The sequence below is a fragment of the Arvicanthis niloticus genome, chromosome 25 (assembly GCF_011762505.2).
Source record: "Arvicanthis niloticus isolate mArvNil1 chromosome 25, mArvNil1.pat.X, whole genome shotgun sequence".
In the NCBI taxonomy this organism is placed as follows: Eukaryota; Metazoa; Chordata; class Mammalia; order Rodentia; family Muridae; genus Arvicanthis; species Arvicanthis niloticus.
Genome location: NC_133433.1, coordinates 35633610 through 35657033, shown reverse-complemented (window position 1 = coordinate 35657033; position 23424 = coordinate 35633610). Strand labels below are relative to the sequence as shown.

General features: G+C 41.7%; 1 protein-coding gene and 1 non-coding gene across 5 annotated transcripts in view; one reads left to right on the top strand and one right to left on the bottom strand.

Moving 5' to 3' along the window:
* The window catches only part of Sgk3 (serum/glucocorticoid regulated kinase family member 3), a 101150-nt gene that overhangs the window by 22472 nt on the left and 55254 nt on the right, over window positions 1-23424 (top strand). Inside the window, exon 2 of one of the 4 annotated variants that reach the window (XM_076924398.1) lies at window positions 2499-2609. The exons of 2 other annotated variants lie outside the window; for them this stretch is intronic. The gene's annotated coding sequence lies outside the window, so the exon portion shown is untranslated. Of the gene's footprint in view, window positions 1-2498; window positions 2610-22144; window positions 22440-23424 lie in introns of those variants that run through there. One more of the 4 variants, XM_076924397.1, reaches the window with a different exon arrangement.
* On the bottom strand, window positions 9156-9261 carry LOC143438677 (U6 spliceosomal RNA). The gene has a single exon (XR_013107381.1). It is a non-coding gene; the product is annotated as a U6 spliceosomal RNA (small nuclear RNA).

Below are 23424 nucleotides of genomic sequence, written 5' to 3'. Positions count from 1 at the left end.
CTCACGTGACAGCGTTCTTCCTCTCTGGAAACTTTTAAGCTCCTTTTATACTTTCTATTCTGAACTTTTACATGGAAGTTTTTTTTTTTTATTGGTCTTATGATGAAGAGGTTTTTTTTTTTTTTTTTTGCAAATATTCTAGAATTCATGTTGTTCTTGAAATTTTTTTTTTTTTTTTTGACAATTTTATACTTACCATTTGATGAATTTACTAGAGAAACAGCATCCCATGGTTTATAGTAGAGGTTTTGGATTAGATTTTTTAGATTAGTTTTCTTTACTGTGTTTTTCTCACCTGCTGTCATCATTTGGTATTTTTGTTTTGTTTCATGCAAGATTTCTTCACCTTTACCTTCTACAATTCCACCTCCCTTCGTTTCAAGGGGTTGCTGGTTTTCCTTACTCCGTTATTGTTCCACTTGTAAAAGTCTCATGTTCTTCTTTCATAAATGTGTCTTTTATTTCTATTTTTGTCCTTCCTTCTTTACTCCCTCCCCCCTCCCTCCCTCCCTCCTTTCCTTCCTTCCTTCCTCCCTCCCTCCCTCCCTCCCTCCCTTCCTTCCTTCCTTCCTTCCTTCCTTGTTTTTGTTTCTCAAGATAAGAGTTTCTCTGTTTTAGTTCTGGTGTCCTTGAACTCACTCTGCAGACCAGGCTGGTCCTAAACTTGAAGAGATCTGCCTGCCTTTTGAGTGCTGGGATTAAAGGTGTGCACCATCACCACCTGGAGAAGTTGGTTTTTTTTTTTGTTTTTTGTTTTTGTTTTGTTTGTTTGTTTGTTTTTGTGTTTTTTTTTTAATGTGGAACATTCCGTGAATTTGTATGTTGTCCTTGTGCAGGACCATGCTAATCCTCACTGTATGTTTCTGTACGTGTGCTACTTAAGCAAGCTAAGCTTTTTTAGTTCTTAAGATAACAACTTATAGGGACCATGAACTCAGTAGTAAAGTGCTCACTGCTCGTGGAGACCTGAGTTCAGATCCCTTGCTCCAGGTAAAAAGTGGGGCCATGGGCCTACACCTTGTAATCCTAGCACTGGGGAAGCAAAACCAAGCAAATCCTGGGGCTTCCTGGCCAGCAGCCTAGCCTACTCTTCAGGGCCCAGGACGTAGTGATTGACCAGGTCTTAAAAACCTGAAAAACACCACCCCCAACACACACACACACACACACACACACACACACACACACACACACACGCGCATGCGCCCCGCATGCACGTCAGGGGCAGCAGGATTGGCGGAGGCTGAGCCAGCTGGGGATGGCTTTAGACTGCTTGTGTGCACAGGAGATAAACTAGAACTGTAGTTGTTTGAGTCAGCAAAACTGAGAGTCCTTGTGGTAACTGGAAGTTGATTCATAGTAGAGGCTTATTGAAGTGAAAATGTCCCAGAAACCCCATGGTGGTTCTGTGGTAGATGAGTGGCACGAATCATTTGGGAACTGATTAGAGAAAAACTCATTTTTCCTTATGTGGAACTGGATCTGCACAGATAAATGGATCGTGCTTCCATGTAGCTATTAAACTCAGAAACATAATCAAAGTTATTTCAAGGTTTACCTAACCTCTTTTTTTTTTTAATGCATTTGACTGTGTTTTGTAAATAAAGCTTTTAAGATAAAAAGTGGATTTATTGATTTTTTATTTTCGTGTATGAACGTTTGCTTGCTTGAGTGTACATGTGTGCACCCTGACTATTCCTGGTGCCCACAGAGGTCAGAAGCAGGTGCGAGAGCCACCGAGACTGTAGTTATGAATGATTGTAAGCCACCATGTGGTTATTGGAAGTGGACCCTAAGTCCTCCGAAAGGCCAATAAGTGCTTTTGTTGCCGAGCCATTTGCAGCCCTGCATTGTTTCCCATCTGTATGCCAGTTTGTTTGTTTCACTTATTGTTAGTGATCTGGTTCTTTGTGTTGTTTTTCCTCAAGTACCTGATGATGCGCTTACTATGAGTCTAAAAGAAAGCATTGAGAACCGAGTAAAGGCTTGTGTTTTGGACAGTCCTTTGTCTCAGCTTCATGCCAGTGTGACAGAATACTCAGGCTGACTAATGTGTAAAGTACAGAAGTTTATTGCTCACAGTTCTAGAGTCTGAGTAAGAACAAGGTGCTCTAATGTTTACCAAGTGCCAGTTCTTTGCTTCCAAGATGGCACCCTGAGCACTGCATCCTCTGGAGAACTGGACCAATTTTATAAAAATGCTTAAGCTTTGATTCTTAAGCTAGAGTTTGACTGAGTCACTCTGGCTGTCCTGGAATGTACTCTGTAGACTAGGCTGGTCTCAAACTCACTGAGATCTTCCTGCTGCAATTAAAGGCGTATAACACTGTGCCTTATATTATATTACGTTATATTATATTTTGAGACAGGCTCTTTCTACATAGCCCAGGCTGGCCTGCAATGTATGACCTTTGTGCCTCCATTTCCCAACTTTTGGAATTTATAGCTGCCTACCACTAGCATGGCTGTCAGCAGAATTTTCTCTTTCTTTTTCCCAGTGCTGGGAACTGAACCCAAGGCTTCACAGGAGTAAGCAAGCACTCTGCCAGCGAGCTCTATCCCCAGCCCTTGAACACTGTTCTTCACTGTTCTTTCACTTCAGTGGAAGGGTGAGCTACTCCCGATTTCACTTCTACCCTGAACCTTTCTAAGCCTTCCATCAGCTTCCTGTTTCAGATAGCATTGCCTTGTGTCTTTGTGTAATATGCTATGTGACTTTTAAAAAATTATTATTAATTATCGTTGTAAGTATATGGGTGTTTTGCCTACATATATGTCTGTGCACCAAATGCATGAGTGGTGTCTGCAGAGGCCAGAAGTAGAAATCAGATCCTCTGAAACTGGAGTTACACATGGTTGTGAGCTGCTGTGTGGGTGCTGGGAATTGAACCTGGGCTCTCTGGAAGGGCAGCCAGTGAGCTATCTCTCCAGCTCATGACTTTTTGAGGAGTCCATTTCTAGCCATCCCGGATAGAGAGGCAATGACAGACCCCAATGCCTCTGCCCATGTGCACCTTGGTAAATCAGTGAGCTCATTAGTGTTCATTATGGAAGTACGAACAACCTACAGCTCAGCATATGGCTGGCTGCCGAGGCTCTTCTCCCCAGCAGCTGTTTATGCCATATATGTCCAAAGTCAAGAAGAGGCCTCTTCATCTTCCCCCTTCCTTCTACCTGGGAGTGTTATTGGGCCCAGTATCAAGAAGGTACTGGGTATGATCACAGCTGCTCTGATCCTGGAGGGTACAGCCACACAGCATGTGTGTTCCCTGTTAGGAGAGACATTCTGAAAGGAGGAAAGTGGAAACATCTCTGTGGTGACATTTCAGAGAAGTCCTTCCTTAAACTTTCAGTGGACAAGTTTTTACATGGAGGGTTCAAAAAAACAAAAAAATAGGAGGGGATCCGGGAGTTTGGAGACCTAATTCACCAGCATTGGTCTGCATATGGTGTCTTTGTGGGGGTATTTGCTAGTGTGCCAAAGGGCATAGGAAAAATCTCACAGAGATTTAAGTTCCAGAAAAGCAAGGTTTGGTTTTGACCCTGTGATTTTAGATTTTGACAGGTCAGTACTTGCTGGTTTCCTGTGGCTCATTCACACCCCGAGAGCTCTGAGATCAGGAAAGGACTCTATTCCACACACGCTGAGTGTGGCATTCTGGATTATTTTGAGTTTGATATTAAGGTGTGATGGCTGTTTTAAAAATAAACTCTTTTCCTAACCCTGTTTAATTTTTCTTTTCATTTTGAGCATGTGACCATGGTTTTCCATCTCAACACTCTCTGTAAAACTTTGTACAGATGAATTACTTACAGATAAAAGATGATCTTTGTGTAAACAGCTTCAGTTTTCGTAATGCATAGCAGGGTACCTGTTTTAGAAAGCCCAGGGCTAAACTTGGAAGACGTGAGAGCCAGCGTGTTATGGAGGAATGACATGGCGTGACTGTCTTCACATTCTCTCTATGTCTATTTTAATATAAGGTTGAAGCAGCCCTTCATGTTTTAAACCTTTAGCCATGTACAAACTTATTTTTAATCTATTTAGATTCTTTATTAAAAGTGAGAACGGGACAGGCATGGTAGGATAGAGCTATAATTTCAGTATTGGATAAACTGAGAAAGTTTTCCAATGGGAAGTTCTAGGCTGGTCTGGGCTAAGTAAGACCCTGTCTCAAGGAAGATACAAAGCAAGCCGGCAGTGTGTCACACAGTACACAGACAGGACCTGAGCCTTGGTGTTGGTCAGGTTTGGGCTCTGTTCCTGAACTGGGATTTACTTGCTGAATGACATGAGTTTAAACAACTTACCTGATGTTTCTCTGTCTCAGTCTGTCAGACTGCATGAGGCTTTCCTCAGGGAACTCAAGGACTGTGTGCCTTCCACAGTCCTCAGCGTCAGGCTTGCTCTTCATTCTATGAAAAATAACAAACACAGTGCCCCTTTTTATCTGACGTAATATATTCTTCTGAGTTAAAGCTACCTGTAAAGTAGGATGGTGGCTTACCACTTTAATCCCAGCACCTGGGAGACTGAAGCAGGAGGATTGCTGTGGGTTCAAAAGTCCCACTAAAAAGTGGGACTTCGTCTCAAAGACCAATTTTTAAAAACAAACAAAACAAGAACTACCAGTTAAAAGGTTACATGATCTAATAAAGCTTTATGAGTCTTAGAAATTTTAATTTGGAAATAGTTTTGGCAAATTTGAAAAATACTGCCACCAAACTAATGCTTGTTTCTGCTGAAAGATTTCTAAAGAATTGATCCTTGTCTGTTCTGAATTAGCAAGTGACAATACAACACTGACTTACTGGAAGGAAGTTCTGAATCTGAAATAATTTGTTTGCTAAACTACTTGGACTTTGGGTGTCACTGAGGGAACTTTTAAATATGTCAAGGTTTCATGGATTCTTCCTGCTTATGGTAATGCATTGTTGATATGCCTGCTCAGACTGGGCAGTGTGTTCCCTGCCATTACTGCAACACCATGTCAGGATCCAGGGATTTGCTTCCTGCTTCCTCTCTGACAGGAGAGGGACCCATAGGACCAGCCCAGAGGCACTCTGACTTGCATGTACCCCATCAACACCAATACTGAGATCAATACGCTCTGACATGCAGAAGGAACACGCTCATCAATTTTAATTCTGAAAATTGCCTATGTGCTGTTGTCATCAATTTGTCTGGATTGCTTTTACAAAGACAGTAGACTCATCAATCTGAAACGTGTCATGTCAGCATTGGCCATCAGGGACGTCAGATTCTCCCTTAAATTATTTCTTGAGAAAGTCAGTCGGCATTCTGATTGTCCCTACAGAAGATGGTGAAGAAGACAGGTGTAAGATGTGGATTCGTTTTCTGTTATTCAGAAAGTAATTCTCTTGTATGTTTTTGCACCACCTTTGGTCAGCATATGGCAAAATAGACAAAGTTGGTTTGTTTCATCATAGAAGAATTACTATGAGTTTCTTGCATCTCGAACACTATTATTCTAAACTGTAGTGGTAAATGTTATGTAATTATATTGCTATGTGGGTCTTGTTTATTTTTAAGTTGTGTGTATGTATGTATGTGTGAATGCCAGTGTATGTACCCAACGAGGCAGAAGAGAGTGTTGAATCCAGAATTAAAGGGCATCACCAAGCAACGAGACTTGTTGCTGGGACTTGAACTCCTGTCTTCTGTAAGAGGGATGAGTGCTGTTAAACCCACAGCCATCTCTCCTGCTTCTTCTGTTGATGCATGTTTTATTCAACTAAAAATTCCCACTTACCCTTTTTAAGGAAAAAGGCTTAATATGTAGCAAACTTAGATTTGTATTGTTTAAAATTTTGTTGTTGTTGTTTTGTTTTTAGACAGGGTCTTACCATGTAGCCCTGACTGTCCTGGAACTTACTTCGTAGGCCAGGATAGTGTAAATGTAACTTTTATTCTCCTTAAAGTTATTGTCATCTTGGACTTTTACTGCCTCCATCTGCTAACCTAGGCCTAGCCCTGGAAGCTTTCAGCTTCCCTACAGTCTAATCTTTGCCCAGAATGTTTTAGCCTTTGAGAATTACTGCTGGATAAGCTCACTCTTTCTTGTTCTGGCTCAAACTCCTCTCCAGGCTGACTGATTCAATCTGGCTTCTCTCTCCACCTCTGCCTCCTTTTGTTTTCACCCATGTCTAGCTTGTTCTCTCTTAAACCTATCTCTGTAAAATTCCTCCAGTAAAACTGCCTCCTCCCTCTGCCTCTCTGTCTCTGTCCATCTGTCTCTCTCTGTCTCTGTTTCTCTCTCTGTCTCTCTTCCCTCTTTTCTGCAGTGCTCTCATGTGAACCCCAAGATTGTGTTATTTACTGAAAAAAAAAATCCTGTTTCTAGTTGTGGTGTGGCTCAGCCCTTAGCACACAGCTTTAATCTCTCTGGCTGGAACACAGACACACCCTTAGTACATACCTTTAATCCCAAATAGTGAAGGTAAAGTTAGTTAACAGAAGGGTACTCCCATGTTTTCAAGTGATGTCTAATTAAATGGCAGACAAAGAGATGAAGCAGAGAAAGAAAGATCTGATAGATAGGATATGCCCAACTCATGAGAGCACCACATGTTGTTTTGTTTGTATGTTTCTTTTGGAGAGAGAGAGAGAGAGAGAGAGAGAGAGAGAGAGAGAGAGAGAGAGACAGAGACAGAGACAGAGACAGAGACAGAGACTGACTGAGACTGACTGAGTCATTATGCAATCCTACCTGACCTGAAACTCTCTATGTAGACCAGGCTAGCCTTAAACTCACAGGGGTGCACTCTTCTCTGCTTCCTGAGTGCTGAAGATTAAAGGCATGTACCTGGCTCTTAAATAATTAAAACATTTATATTGAGTTATCTTTTCCAGAAACTTGTTAATAGTCATTGATCATATCATGTGATTACTTTAGTGAAGTCATACATATGTCATGACATTTAGAACTATGCCAAGTAATGCTTGAGATGGCACCTCGAATGTGTGTGTATGAATATACTTAATAAAGATGGCGCCTCGAATGTGTGGTATAAATATACTTAATAAAGATGGTGCCTTGAATGTGTGAGTATGAATATTCTTAATAAAGATGGTGCCTCGAATGTGTGGTATAAATATACTTAATAAAGATGGTGCCTTGAATGTGTGAGTATGAATATTCTTAATAAAGAGGATGTTTGTTGCTTGTTTGGGACAGGATCTTGCTATTCAGTCTAGGCTCTCAGCTCCTGCCTCTGCCTCCCAAGCATGGGAGTCACGATTATGTGCCACCAATGCCAGGCTAAGTGTGGCCATTTTAAATACTGGTTTGCTTCACTTTAAAAAAGAATATAGCAAAAACGATCTTTTATTATTAGATATCATTTATTGTGCCATAAGGAGAACAGGACACCGTGTACCGGCAGAGTAGAAGTTGATGGCACTGGGTCAAAGAGTGAGTGTTGGAAATGGAAGAGAAGTTGTCAGGGAACCCTTGTCACTGAATAAATCTTGCTGAGTATACAGTATGGGGGCCACACACCTAAGACCACAGGAAGTTTTCTGGGACTTCAGTCTTTGGGTGATAGAAATTATTCAGTTCTGAGAAGCCAGGGTAATTAGGCACATATATATGAGGCAGTGTATTAGGCTTTGAGGATATAAAGGAAATAGATATGCAGACATTATTAGATAACAATGTAGGTATCCTATTGCTTTCTGTTGCTGTGTCAAAACATTCTTGATTAAAAGCAACTTGGTAAGGGAAGCATTTATTTTATCTTATACTTCTGGGTCATAATCCATCATTGAAAAAAGTCAGAACAAGAACTTAGGCAAAAATCTGGAGGCAGTAAGCATGGAGGAATGCTGTTTACTGGCTTGTCTCTGGCTCAGGCTCAGTTAGTTATCTTATAGAGCCCATGCCCACCTGTGTAGGAATGGTGCTGCCCACAGTGGGCTAGGTCCTTCCATATCCATCGTCAGTCTCTCACAGACATGGCTGCAGGTCAATTTGATTGAGGCCATGCTTTCATTTCGCTTCCTTCTTCCCAGGTGATTCTATATTGTGTCAAGCTGACAATAAAAACTAACCAGCACAGTAGGGTAGAAGTAACCTAGGGACCATTGGGAGCCCTTGTGAGGAGGATATGCAGGGAGAATGCTTGCGGGGGGTGGGGGGGGTGTTTAGCCTTGAAATCAAACTGTGGGTTTGGGCGTGGGGATGAGGAGAGCAGTTCAGGTGAAACCTCTGGGCTAAGGTGGTTTTCAGAGGAGGACTGTGGCTTTTCCAGAAATCGAAGAGGAAGTACTAAGGAGGCCCACTGAGAGCCAGGTGCCTACACCACAGCTGTGTGGGGTTGTGGTTGATACTGTGGGGGTTTAAACATGGTGGCCTTTGTGAAATTGGGATGTTGCTAAGGGAGATGGTGGAGGAAGGGGTGTGGGGTGTTTGAGAAGTTGGAGGAAATCAGTTTTGAGGTAATCAAATAAAATGTCATTATGTGAAAAATACCTGAAAATTATGATCATTAAACATACACTCCCTGGATACTTCCTTTGGCTTGGATGCCAATTATATTATTCATATATTCAATTATCACAACTACAACCATAGGTACCATCATTCTAATTTATACTCATAATCTCAAAGCAAATTGGTTAAAGTTCACCTAGGAACACATAGTTTCTAAGAGCTAGAAGCCAGCATTCTGTGGATGCCACAGAATTCTGTAGGCTTCCCTCCTCTGTATTTAATACATTCATTTCTATGTGACCTGATGTTACTCTCACCGTCACCTCTTATATCATTATTATCCACAAGTGGAAGGAAATTAACCATGAAGAATCCTTATCCAAGCTCACACAGGCAGTAAAGATTAAGTTTAGTCAAATGCAAGGCGAGAACTTCTAGGGAGACACAATACATAACGCTCCTCCACAGTGTATACTTTCCAGCTTGAGGGGAGGAGGGATGAGAGAAGAAAGTAGTTTTCTTTCTATCTCACAAGCATTCTAGCCATCCATTTGAATTTTGAACAAAAACCCACTTCTGAAGTTCTAAGAAGCCCCTGTGTTAGTTACTGCTTTTATAGTACCGTTTTGAACTTAGTACTTCACTCATGTTAGGTTAGTACTTGACTACTGGGCTGTATCCTCAGCCCAGTTTTCACTTAAAGAAACCGATTGCTTCACAGATTTTCGTGTCATCTTTGCACAGGGGCTGTGCAAATCCTCTCTCTATTATCCCCTTTTAGTATATGTGCTGCTGAAGCAAGCACAGCCTTTACTTTTGAGACAGCATTTCACTAAGTTTTCCAGGCTGGCCTTGAATTTTCAACCCTCCTGACTTGATCTCCTGAATATCAAGGATTATAAGCCTATGCCAGAAGGCCTGGCCAAGACTCAAAATTATTAGTTGTGGTCTGGGGAGAAGGATGAATAGTTAAAGTGTTTGTTTTTTAAACAAGATGACCAGAGTTAGGGTCCCCAGAACCCATACAAATGCAAATACCTGTGGACATTCTGCAGTTCCCCTGTAATTCCAGTACTGGAGGGTAGAGACAGAAGATAGTTAAAGCAAGCCCACAGGTAAGACTAGTCATATCAGTGAGCTCTGGGTTTGATTGAGAGGCCCTGCCTAAGTGAATAAAATGGAAAAAAATCAAGAATGATTTCCAACAACAACCTCAGGCCTTGCAAGCATGTTCACACATGCACATGCACCCAAGCATGCATATATTCACACTTACATTCATACACATGCACACCATACACATACACATGCAACATGGAAAAAACCATTAGTAGTAACATAGAAACTGTAGCTAAACTGAAGGCCACTGAACTCTAGGTTACTGCTAAACTTTTTTGGGAAGTGGTGGAGGATTTTCTGGAGGTTCGTTTAGATTTGCAATCTACTGTGCATCATGGGAGAAAACTTCAAAGGCTTGATGATGAAACTCCCAAAGCTTCATCCAGAATTGGTGGCTGAAGCCTGGGAATGATAATTTCCTCAAAGGCAGACAAGGCGCCCAGCAGAGTAGAGGTGTTGGCATGTATGTCTGAGATGGTGTCAGGTCAGGGCTTTTCTGTTTAAATTGTGACCTCAGTGTTGGCCTTAGGTAACACTCCTTTTGCAGAGGAATAAGAGATACTGCAAAAGTTAGAGAACACTGACCTATACTGCTGGTTAATAACTGAGTCAAGACTATTGCTAAGTCCCTGTCCTCCTGAGCTGTCATTGCAATGGGATTAGAAGTCAATGATTCACTAAGGTCACCAAGGCCTTGATATATCTGTTGGGTATGGCTGCTACCTTGGTACTCAGAATACTCTCTGTCAGGTTTGCCGATCTTCATGTCTGAAGCATTTCACATTCCTTCATCCTCTCATTGAGTGGCACCAGTCTGCCAGGCACTGTTTTAAACCATGTGGAACTTAGTGATGACTGAGCTCTGCCTCTGTAACACCTAGGTTTAGTAGGAGATACACTTTGAGGCAATTACAGCAACTATTCCATTTCACTTCTGCTGTGTGATGCTATGTGAACTTAACAGACCTTTACCTGAGTCCAGGGTCAAAAAACAAAGCAAAACCACTTTTCTCAGAACTACAAGCCATTTGTGGGCCAAAACAGGAGTCCACAGGAGAAGCCAAATGTTGGACTCTAGCCTCTAAAGTTGTAAGAAAATGTATTCAGCTGTTTAAGCCACTCAATAGGGGTTTTCCTTATTGCAGCAAACTGGAACATCAATCAAGATCTTAAAATTTGAGTGTTAAAGAGAGAGGGGAATGTATATATGAAGTTAGTGGGTTCATACCTGTAATCCCAGCACCCAATAGTCTGAGAGATGAGTGTGAGAAATTGTAGATCAGCCTTGGCTACATGGTCAGAGTCTTTCTGAAGGAGAAGGAGAAGGAGAAAAGAAGAGAAGTGAAAAGAAAAGAGGGCTGGAAAGAAAACATGGCTCAATCAGTGAAGTTCTCCATACTCCAGAATAAGGACCTGAATTTGACACACCCAGGGGAAGCCAGGCATGGCAGTGCACACCTGTGGCCCTAGTGTTAAGGAAGCAAAGATGGGGCAGGGAGAAGGGCAGGATAATCAGAGTTCACTGGCTAGCCAGTTTAGTCAGTCAGTGAGCTAGAGATTAAGTGAGAAACTACATCTCAAAACACAAAGTTGAAAACAATTAGGGAAAAGACTAGATGTCACTCTATAGCTTGTACAGGCTACACACACACACACAGACACACACACACACAGAGTATATATGAAGACTCAGAGGAGAGTTATAAATGGCTATTAGTATTTATATAAAGACATAATTTACTTGGAGCACAAGGAATTGTTGCGGCCCGAGCTGCCCCATGTTGGGCGCCAAAAATGTTGTGAACTGCACTACCCCACATTTGGGAGCCAAAATGTCTCGGACCATTCTGTCAATGTTGGGACCCACACTGCCAAAAGCCTTGGGGACTAACTTGTTAGCCTGCACTGCTCCAAGCTGCTCTGGTCCGTGGGTCAGGGTTCATCAAGAGAGAGAGTGAGGATGGACGTGAAGAATGGAGACCAGAGTGTGATTCAATCCCGTTTATTCTTCAGTCTCTCTTCTTCTCCAAGTCCCAAGTCTTGAGTTCCTAGTCCCTAGTGCCTCCAAGTTCCAAGTTCTTTCTCCAAGTGCTAAGTGCCTAATGTCTAATTCCAAGTTCTTCCTCTAAGTGCCAAGACTCAAGTGCCTACTACCTAATAATAATAATTCTTCTTCTAAGTTCTCTAGTCCAAGTGTCTTCTTCCTCAATGCTTAATTCCTACTCCAGGTTGTACTCTCTAACCTAATTCCTAGTTCCAAGTTGTACTTCCGAGTGCCTAATAATCTGTTGCTTTCTTCTGTCTGCCTCTCGCCTTTTATATGTCTCACTTCTAAGCCATGCCCTTAAGTCATGTCCTTAAGTCACACCCTTATGTCTTATCTCTAAATCTGATCTCTAAGTCACGCCCTTAAGTCTCATATACCCAAGGGAAGATCCTGGGTATCTAAAACAAGATGTTATCAGAGTGTGCTCAGCTGTTGCAGGCTATTATAATCAAATCTCTTATCAGGGTACATGGCTCAAGATGGCCGCAAGGATGATAGCCACCTTCTGTCATCTCCCCACAAGGAATGAAGAGTAGTGTCCAAAAATCATTCTAAATGACAGATTTCCAAAAGACATATGAAAGATGAATGTGTTTTTGATGTCTTGGTTGTCCCTAATGTTATGTATGCACAGCTGCTTCTAGGCATTTTATATTCTCATGAAAGGACCTTTTCATGTCTTTTCATCCTTGAAATGAAATGCATAGTTCAGAAGAGCAGAGATTTTAGCCATGTGTTCTTTTTTATTATGGTTGGTTTTAATGTTAACTTACCACAAATTAGAGTCACCGAGTGAGGAGCCTCACCCTAAGAACTGTCCTGATTGTCCTACCTGATTATGGGACGTAGATGGCACCTTCTAGGAGCAGGCTACATAAAGAAGAGAAGATGACTTCCTTTCACTGGCTTGACTTGATCCACCCTGTTGCTGCTGCATTTCCAGGTTTCCATCATGGGTTTTGAATCAGTGTCCCTCAGGAATCTTTTAGATTTTCAGCTCCAAGTTGCAACTGCTGAGACCCAACCTTGGAGACTGAACCTGGCTGTTGGTGCCCCAGAGAGAGCTGCCTATTATGGGACTTCTTCCACTGCTGAGACACCAGCCCCAAGGACCAAGCACCTGCCAGACTCTCAGCCCCTCACCCCCACCCCGTAGGAGCCGGCTGGTGTTGCTATATGCATTTTTTCATCCCATTGGTTCTGATCCTATAGAGAACCCAGACTAATCACTTTCTGACTGTACAGGCCTTATTTGTCCTCTTTTACTGATTGTATGCATCTGTGGTTCTCAAACATTTTGTTCACACAGACTCAAAGGGCTTATATTTATTTAAAACCACTAGGTCAGCAAGATGGCTAATCAGAAAAGGTACTTGCTGCCAAATCTTAGGACCTGAGTTCCATCCCAGAGACTCACAGAGTAGAATGAAAGAACAAACTACTGTATGTTGTCCTCTGGCCTCCATACAAATAAATGTAAGAAAACACACATGCAAGTAAACGTAATAAAAATCTGCTTAAACTAAAACCAGCTCATTTATATACCTCACGGCCTCAGTATCCTACCACATAGACACTTGCTTATCTGTGTTCATTGATGCTCTACACATAATGGCCAGAGACTGGAGACAGCCTAGATGGCCACCAGCTGATGAATGGGTATTGAAAATGGTGCATGCACACAATGGAGCATCATTTAGCTGTTAAGGAAAATGAATTATGAAATTTGTAAGTAAATAGATGGAACTAGAAGCAGTCCTCCTACATGAGGTTACCCAGGCTCATAAAGACAAGCCTGCATGTCTTCTCTTTTGTGTGTTTAAGCTTTAGATGTGTGAGTCTCAATTAGAATAGCCACAAAGATTGGCCTGTTGGGCGTGGGTGGGGCATCTTCCAAGGAAGGGGAAATAGAATAATGTTATGGAGAGACAAAGGGGAACTAACAACAGGAGGATTAAATAGTGAAGGTTGGGGACAGGTCCATGAACAGACCATGGGAGGAACAGCTTACCTAAAGGCCTTTGAGAAGCATTCTTATGTCTTATTGGTCTTTTGCTTCTTTCTGGCGTGTGTGTGTGTGTGTGTGTGTGTGTGTGTGTGTGTGTTTGTGTGTGTTTTGTTGTTATGTGTTTTCTTTGTTTTAAAGAGAGAATAAAAGGACATAAAATTGGGTAGGTAAGAAGAATCTGGGAGGAATTGAGGGAGGAGAAAAACATGAATAAAATATACTGTCTGATTTTTTTTTCATTAAAAAAGTTGAGAAATAAGAAATCTACAAAAAGGAAAAAGTGTCTCACGGCTTGTTAATATAAACTATATTTTGTGGAAAAATAACTATGATCCAAAGCTGAAAAAATCAGTGGTTACCATTAACATTTACAAATCCCTTTAATATCTGTTTATTAGTTACTACTGAAAATTCTTGCTTCTGTATTTATAGTACTGCAATATGTTGTTTTGACTGGGGAGTATAAAAATGTTCAGGCCTCAGGATGTAGAATTGGCAAAACAGGACTACTTTAAAAGTCTTTAATAAAATTGTAGGTATTTTCCCAAGGCTTAGTGAATGGTAATTTTTTGTTGTTGTTGTTTTAATTTAGTTTTTTAAAGATTCATTTTTATTTATGTGCAAGTGTCAGTGTTGGAGGAGCCAGAAAAGGAAGTACAGTCCCTGGACATGTGTCACAGCTGGGGACCAAACTTGGGCCCTTTGGAAGGGCAACAAGTGCCCTTAACAACTGAGCCACCTCTCCAGCCCCATTACTTGATTTTTTGAGACAGAGTTTGCAGTGTGGGTCCAGCTTACTATGTACCTAAGCTTGTTTTTAATTTTTTCTCTCTGTCCCCAAATGCTAGGGTTACAGTTCTGCACCACCATGCCTAACTAATAAGTAGTATTTGCTTAAAATTAGAAGTAACATAAATTATTAATCTATGTAAATACTCTTGTAACTCAGTCACATTAAAACGGACCGTTATGTTATTTTTGTAGTAGTACCATTAACAAATCAGACCAAACTGGATGACGTAACTGATATTTACTCTCTCACACTGAGTTTATTATATTTTTGTCTTAGTTACTATTGTTCTTTTGTTGTGAAAAGACACCATGGCCAGGGCAGCCTATAAAGGAAAGCATTCACTGGGAGCTTACTTACAGTTTCAGAGTGTTAGTGCATGAATATCCTGTGGGAAGTCTGGTGGCGGGCAGGCAAGCTGTTAGAGCCGTAACTGAGAGCTAAACATCCTGATCCACAGGCAAGAGGCAGGAAGAGATGGAGACAGAGCCTGTCCTGGGCTTCTGAAACCTCAAAGCCCACCCCCAGTGACACACCTCCTCCAACAATGCCACACCTCCTAATGCTTCCCAAACAGGTCCACTAACTGGGGACCAAGCATCCAAACATGTGGCCAGGGTGCCATTTTCATTCAAACCACCAACATGTGTAGAGTTCAGAGGTTGACATTGAGGTATCTTTTCTTCAATTGCTCCCTCTCCAGACCGCCTTCTTTAAGAAAGGTTCTTTCACAGAATCTGAAGCTTAGTGTTAACAGCTAGGCTGCCAGCCAGCAAGCTTCTGGGATTTCCCTGTGTCTTCCCAGATCTGGTGTTACAGGTGCCAGCCGACCTTTGATGTGGATTCTGAGGATCCATACTCATGTCATCATGCCTGCATGGCAAGCATTTTGCTCACAGATCCGCCACCTCAGTCCCTTTCCTCATACAGTTTGGAAGGGCGAGGAAGTCTGAACTCAAGTACAAGCTATTCTCTCTAATAACTAGGGCATAGTCCATTTCACTTTTTCTAGTATCTAGTGCTTGTCTGCCTCTTTGTAGGCCGTTTCCTCTGTGTTTCTCTGTCTTCTCCTTTTCTATCCCTTGTAAAGACACTTGTCAACAGGTTTGGAACTCACTTAGATCATCTGGGACAGTCTCATGAGTTGATCCTTTTGAAGGCCACTATCCAACCTATTAAGTCATTGTAGTTTGAGTGGATTTGGATGCTTGTGTGGTCCTGTAATTTCATGCATTAGTCATTTGGAAAATATTGGTTCATTGATTTATGCAGATCTTTCTAATGTTGGTATGTTTCATTGAAAAATATTTTAAAAACCACTGGGATAGTATCACTGAATATATCAGTAAACTTCTCTTGGTGAAGGGTGAGGAGCAGATAGATAGGTTCATGGTGGCAGAAACAGATTTTCCAAACCACTAAGTTTTGCTTGAAAGCTCATTTATTTATTATCTGCCATTGCCAACAAAAACATTAAGTTATTTTCCTTAATGCGACGGCCTCCATTTGTTCATTTTCAAGAAAATATTTGCCAAATACTCAAGTTGGCAAATGCCATCATCTGCAGTCCTCCTTTCAAGTAAATATGGGGTTCTATGCTAGAGTAACCAGTGCAGCCTGCCCACAGTCACATGAGGGCTTTTTTCGTAGTCATTAGACTTCAGTTTTAGCAGAAGCATTTTGTATGTATGCCCTATTTTGTCACACAGAAAATTAAGATCCAGGTTAAAAATTAATATTTAACACTGCTCTACGAGCAACATTCTGTTTTTCTTTTCAAGGTAGTGCTGCTAAGGATTGAAATCAGGGCCTCATATACATCAGGAAGAGCTAAAACCCTGAGCTTTAGGCCCAGAGCTCTGGTACTTCCTAGAGGGTCTCCCCACCTCTTCCCCCTTCCCCCAAGGTTGTATATTTTCTTTCATTCTGCTGGTCCTCAGAGCTTCTCTCCTGTCTCTCCCACCCCCAATACCTGATCATGTTACCCCCTTTTCCCTCCCCTTCTCCTTTCCCACCCTCTCTCCCTCCCAGGTGTCTCTGTCTCTCTGTCTCTCTCTCTGTCTCTCTCTCTGTCTCTCTCTCTGTCTCTCTGTCTCTCTCTCTCTCTCTCTGTCTCTCTCTCTCTTTCTTTCTGGTTCCTGTGATTGTTTTCTTTTCCCTTCCAAGTGGGATTGACCCTTCCTCACTTGGGCCCATCTCCTTGTTAACCTTCTTTAGTTCTGTGGATTGTATTCTGGGTATTCTGTACTTTTTTGGCTAATAATCCAATTTTTATACTGTGGGTGCACATACTCGACTTCATGTGTGCTAACACTATTGCTACATTGTGATTGCTTAAATAGAACTTAATAAATGCACATTATTTTATATTTGACAGTCTTACTATCTTGCCCTGGCTTCAGCTCACTATGTAGACAGGTCTGGCCTTTACCTCATGACAATCCTCCTGCCTCTGTCTCCTGAGTTGCAGAGATTACTGGCATAGATTACCATGCACAGCCTATTTTTTAAGCCATTTAAAATAATCTCTTTATCAAGAATGTCAAAACATGTTCCAAGAATGGATTCTTTTTTTGTAGATATTTCAACATTTTTATTGGATATTTTACTTATTTACATTTCAGATGTTATCCCCTTTCCCCACTCCCCTCCCATAAGCCCCCTGTCCCATTCCTCCTCTTCCTTTTTGCTTTTATACCATTTAATTTCATGCAAGTATTAAGACCAGTTCTAAGTTGAGGAACTGGCAATACAACAGATGCAAATAGTCGAGGAACAAGCAAGACAATAAACACCAATAGTCAAAGAACAAACAAGGCAGTAAACAGAGCCTATTTCTAAGGGCTAATCAGGATGACCAAAATATCTGAGCCTATTTCCCTGTCCTAGCCCAAAGTCATTTGCATGCCTGAAGCCTACTTCTTTGTTCTAGCCTAGAGTTTAGATTCCTGCCTGAAATTACTTCTTTGTTCTAACCTAATGTCAGATTCCTGCCTGAAGCCCATTTCTTTATCCTTGGCCAATGTCAGATTCCTTCCAAGCAGCCCATTTCCTTGTGCTTGGCCCATGTCAAATTCCTGCCAGGCAGCCCCAAAAGATCTCCACATCTCCCTCTTTTTTATTACATAAACAAGACTGAGCCTGTCTTAGGTCATTCTGACAAGAATGCCTTCCTTACCCATTGTGGAATATGCATTATCAAAAGCAAAGGCAACCCTTTAATATAGTTCCTCATGTGGTTGGTGAGCTCCAATCAAAAATTGTTTTCATTAGTACTTTGTAACTGTCATTTTGCTACTGTTATGAATGGTGATGTAAATAACTGTGTTTTCTAAAGGTCTTAGGCAATTCCTGTGAAAAGGTTGTGAGGCCATCCCCAAAGGTGTCACAGTCCATAGGTTGAGAACAACTGGGCTATAGTTGTTATTGTATATGCTTCTATGGGAAAACATGGTTTTGCCACATGCTGCTTATCTGCCACATGAGACTTGTCCTTGTGTTTGTACACTTTACTCATGTGACTCCTCTTAACATTACCAGGTCCCACTACATCTTTAAGATTTTTGAAATGGAATCATCCTTAACCCTTTCTTATTTTAGTTCACAGTATTTTTTCATGTATTGAAACAGTAAATTTATATATTAGTTTCAGTTTTGTACCTATCTTTTTATTTATTTTTTTAAGATTTATTTTTATTTATGTTTGTCATGTGTATGCAAAAGATGGTATCAGATCTCCTAGAACTGGAGGTCCTGGAGGTTGTGAGCCAGCAACTGAGGGTTCTAGAGCTGAACTCAGATCCTTTGGAAGAGCAGCAAGTGATCTTAACTACTGAGCTTTCTCTCCAGCTCCTGTAAAACCTTTAAGCATAAAATTACAGGCTGGTAAAATGGCTTAGGTTAAGGCACTTTGCTGCCAAGCTGAGTGACCTGAGTTTGATCCTTAGGGCACACATAATGGAAGGAGAGAACTGACTCCCTAAAATTGTCCTCTTTGGCCCACATATATGAGTACACACACATGAAATAAATACAATTTGCTTAAAAACCATAAATTATAATAATTGTGGCTTGAGTTTAACTTGAGTGTGTCCTTCTCCCTCAATGTCGAAAGGCCAACATTTTGATAACTGTCATTTTATGATTCTTTTATTTAATAATTTTATTTCTTATTCTAGACACAATAGATGGTGGGCCTGAAAGTTTTGTTTTTTTTTTAAATTTCATATATCTACTGTCCCATTCATGGAGTATTACATACGTAGTAGGCAATTAGTACTTTTTAGTCAAATTAAGATAAACTCTGTTTGTTTTGCATCTCTGAAGGATTGTGTATCCTTATTTTTGATATTAGTATCTTCGAAGCTGTTACTTTATATGTATTATCTGGTCTTTTTCCTTTTGCTTTGTGTGGGAGGGGCAACTTGGTCCTTGTTACCCTGTATTAGCTAGATTCAGAAGTCCCCAAAGCTCTACTCTTAATGGCCACCTTGCATTTTGACAACAGGAAGTTCTAAGAATCTGTATCTGATAGCCTCTGCTATACTCACTTTAAACTGAAGGTGATTGTTGTTAGGTTTGTCTGATTAATACTTCTTAAATCTACATAACAATATAACAGTTTATCAGTAGTGATTTATAGACTATTTGGGCCAGGCTTCTGAGCTCAGAGGACTTCTTGAAAGTGCCAGTGACATTTTCGAAACACAAGAGATCATTGACAGGTTGTAGAAGTTTCTACTCTTGCTTGGTAGGGTTTCCTGTCCTGTTATCATCTGGGTAAGACTGCAATTAAATGTACTAACAATCATAATCATATGTAGTGCTCCCTCACACAGGTACTGTACAGTGAAGGCTCATCTCTGGAATGTGAAAACCTTCCTGGTCAGACTCTGAGACATGTTATGTGATTTTTATTTTAGCCTTGAGAATTTATTTGAAGTTGGAAGGGGGAGCCATCACTATCTTACTTAAATGAGGAAATAAAAGATCAGAAGTTGCATCAAAGGATAGTAAGAGCTTAAAGAATCTTGAAAATGACCATAGACTAACCAATGTTTTTAAGCATTTATAATGGTTAATGGAGAGAAAGAGTAGATAAGGTATTTATTTACCTTCTTGGTTGGGTGTGGTGGCTCATGCTTTTTTAAATCCTAGCATCTGGGAGGCAGAGGCAAGTGGATTTCTATGAGTTCTAGGCCATCCTGGTCTACGTAAGTGAGTTCCAGGACAGCTTGGGCTATTAAAACAAGTTGGATTTAATAACTACTTATTTTCTCAACTTTACATGAGTCAGACACATTCTACTGCCGCTCTAAGCTTTTAGTTAGTGTGATATGTAGTTTCAGTATCATAATACTTCAGTATTGGAAAGTAGAGAATTTTGTTGCTGGTAACTTGAGGAGCCAAACTGTAGTTGGAATGGAATTTTACCTAGATATTGAAATACTGAGATATTGAATCAGATTTTCTGCTTGCAATTTCTGGGTTCTGGGGACATTTGCTAAGCAGCTTACACTTTAGTTTTGGAGATAAATGTTTTGACTAATAGAGAATAATACAAGGTAGCCCAGCTAAGTGCCATGTTGAACATTGTGGTTTATATCTGTCAGCTAAGTCTGTTCTATCAGGACAAAAGGATACTCTGAGCTAAGAGCCAGTGGTGGGCCTGTGGGGTTGTAAACGATCCAGTCTGTCAGTCCACCAATGTATATACAAGAGAGAAGCAAGGGATTTGCCAGAAAATAGACTAGAGTCAGAGTGGAGAACTTGAGTTCTAGGAATTTGTACTTTCTACAAAGATGGCAGTGAAAATGGAAAAGGTTATGGAAGAGACTCTGAAATGGGGGATGTTGAGGGTCTAAGGACCTCAGGGAAGATAAGACAAAGGCTTGATCTTGAACAAGAGCATCACCCTTATCACCACACACTGGCAAGTGGGAAACAGCCTGAATGGGGGGATGCCATGCCATCATAGAAGCTGTTTGATCCCGTTTGTTATGTTCTGATCTTAAGCCCCACTTATTTTATGAACGCTGATGGGCCAGCCCTTCTATTTTTCCAGAGTAGACAAACTCTGGAAGGGCATTTAGAGATTATGAGGCCACCTTCATTTGACTCACATGCAAATTGAGGATTTTATATTTTGTGACTTCCTTGTAGGACAGGTGAGTGGCCAACCTCTGCATTCACGTCTCAAGTTCTTGCAGTAGAGGTCATTGTACGTCCTTTTCCATTTTTTGGTAAAGAGAGCCTTGTGTTTCCCTGCCTTTATTCACTTGCTCTCTAGATAGATGTTTTCATAGTTATGACAACTCAAGTACTCTATCTTTCTTTTATCCACGTACCTAATCACAAACCATGAAGCAACACTATGGACAATCATGCTGCCATAAAAAGAAAATAGTGTTTGGGAGGGAGCACCTGGGCTGTAGTTTGATGACAGGGAGCTTGCCTTGTTTGTACGAAGCCCTAGCTTCAGTCCCTAGTGCTGAGAAATAAAAGCAACTTACACATCTTAATTGGCTGTTCTGGAATTAAGCCCCTTTCTCCATAAAAGAAAGGGGTGTTCCAGTGAGCTCAGCCAAGTACATTGGCTTCATAGACAGAGCAGAGTGGAAGACAGGGAGTCACAGAAAAAGAGGATTCCTTATTTCCTTATTTGTGAATTTGCTTCCCTCATGTGGTGGGAGAGAAAGACTGGACAATAGAAAAGTAACCACTTGGTTAATAGCAGTTTACTTAAGGTTGTTTTTAAAATAACACCTAAAGGCTTAAATGATAGGATTATTGAGTTATTCAGGATATTTCTGTATTTTTCATTCTCCTGCCCAAAAAAGTGATATAATTTTTGCCCCATGGGTCTAAAGTGAGTACAATTTGATTTTTAGTCCAGACTGCTTGTTGCCTGTACAGGACTTTAGTCCAAGAAAGGTCTCTGATGATAGGTTTTATTTAACTCTGCCAAACTTGGCCTGGGTGTGACAGCTCTGCTCTCCTAAAATGTGGCTGAGAGAGGGGGAATGGTTATAATTTAAGCTGGGTGAGAATTCTTACCTGTGGTCATAATTCCTTCCTTCCCTCCCTTCCTCACTCCCGCCTTTACTCTCTCCCTAACCTTTTGTTCTCCAGGGTCTCAAGTAGCCCTGGGTGACCTTGAACTGGCTAGGTAGCAGAGGATGATGTGAATCTGATCCCTTTGCCTGCCTCTCTTTATCCACCAGCATCTATCTATCCATCTGTCTGTCCGTCTATTGGTAGGGTCTATTGGTTTGGCCTCACTGTGTAATCAGGCCTGCCTCTCAGGTGCTGATTGAATGCAGACACCATACCCTTATTATTTTTAAAAGGAATCGGGAGGGCCTGAGATGGAGGTTAGTACGGGAATTGTTTTCTTTGCCCGTCTGAATAGTATTCCCAGAGACTCTTTGCACGTGGAACACTGGATTCGTGTGTGACTCCTACCCTGCTGAGGTATTGAAATGTGCCTTGCCAAACCTCACCTTAGCTGGACCTGGGAGAGAGTGCTTGTCTTTGCCAACCCAAGCCTTTTTCTTCACTTTCTTCTTTTCCCTCTCCCTTTGTCCTCCCCCACATTTCCAGGTTCAACCCCTACTGAGGCTTTATTTACTTAGGACCTCCTGGGATGCGGTCTACGGAAACCTTTGTCAGGCGCCAGGTGACTGGCGGAGGGGGGCAGGGGCGGGCAGGGATGTGGGCGGGACGCCGATGTGGGTGGGGCGCCCGCCGGCAGGCGCCCTAGGGGCAGGTGGAGAGGCCCGCTGGGATCGGGTGGCGCTGCGGAGTGGCGCTTCCAGCTTGCCACGCGCAAGGGCAGGGTCCCGAAGGTAAGCGCGCACGCCTCGGAGCGCGGTGGGAACCGGGTGGACCCTCAGGACTGGACGCAGACCACTCCCTGATTCTGCTGAATCTGCGGCGCTGGCCACCGCACTCGCTCCGGAGGGAGGAGGCTTGAGTGGTTCCTCGCGCGCACCATTCACAAGCTCTTGGAAACCTCAGGTAGAGTGCAGTTTTTAATGTTCCTTAAAATACATGGATAGTGCTTGGTTCTGGACGTGGACTTCGGGTTGCCTGCTGGAACGGAAAGGTGTGACTAGTAGGGACTGTTAAGAGGGCGCCAGGGTTCCAGGAGGGAGTATGATTTGGAGATTAGCGGGCAAGCTTCTAAGTTGGAATGCTTGAGCTCTTGGTGTACTTATTAACCAAAAACTTGACCAGTTTGCTTAGCTTGTATGCACCATGGTTTTCTCGTATGTAAAACCATGGTGCTGGTACTTGTAATCTTACGGGATTGTTGAAAAGATGGGGTTAATACCTAGTGCCTGGCAACGAACGTTGGTTATTTTCGCTCTGCATTCTGATGACATGAATCTCTAAGGTTGTCATTTCTGGGAATCGTGTCTCTTAGAGCTGTTGTCTGAAATGGTTGGGAGATTCCTTTGAGATAGTTTGTGAACTGAGTCCTAAAGGTGCTTTTCTCTAGAACGAAAGGTGCTCTGAACTGATCATCACTTTATTCCAAACCAGTTCCTAAACGTTACCAACATCTCTCTTTTTCTTCTGTTGGTGCTTGGGCTGGAACCCATCCACCTCCAGCACATGCTCTGCCCATGAATTACACCCCCGAACTCATAAATCTTAGTTTTGAAGACTATTCTAAAGGAAGAATGAGAGAAATACTTTTTTAGGGTGAGTGTAATTCATTTTGAGAGTCGGGGTAGATTTCTTTAAAAACAATTCTTTTGATGGAAAACATGTGCTGTTTGGGGTGAGTGCTTATTTTGTACTATACTATTAATTGCAAAAGTACACCAACCAGCCTTCAAAATAGGTAAGCAGATGTCATCTGAGCAATAGCTTGCCACATAGAAACACGTTCGAAAGAGACATGGAAGCTGGATGTGGTGATAAGCCCATGCTTTTAACTTGTGTACATAGGAGCCAGAGGCAGGAGGATTGCTGAAAGTCTAAGGCCAGACTGGGC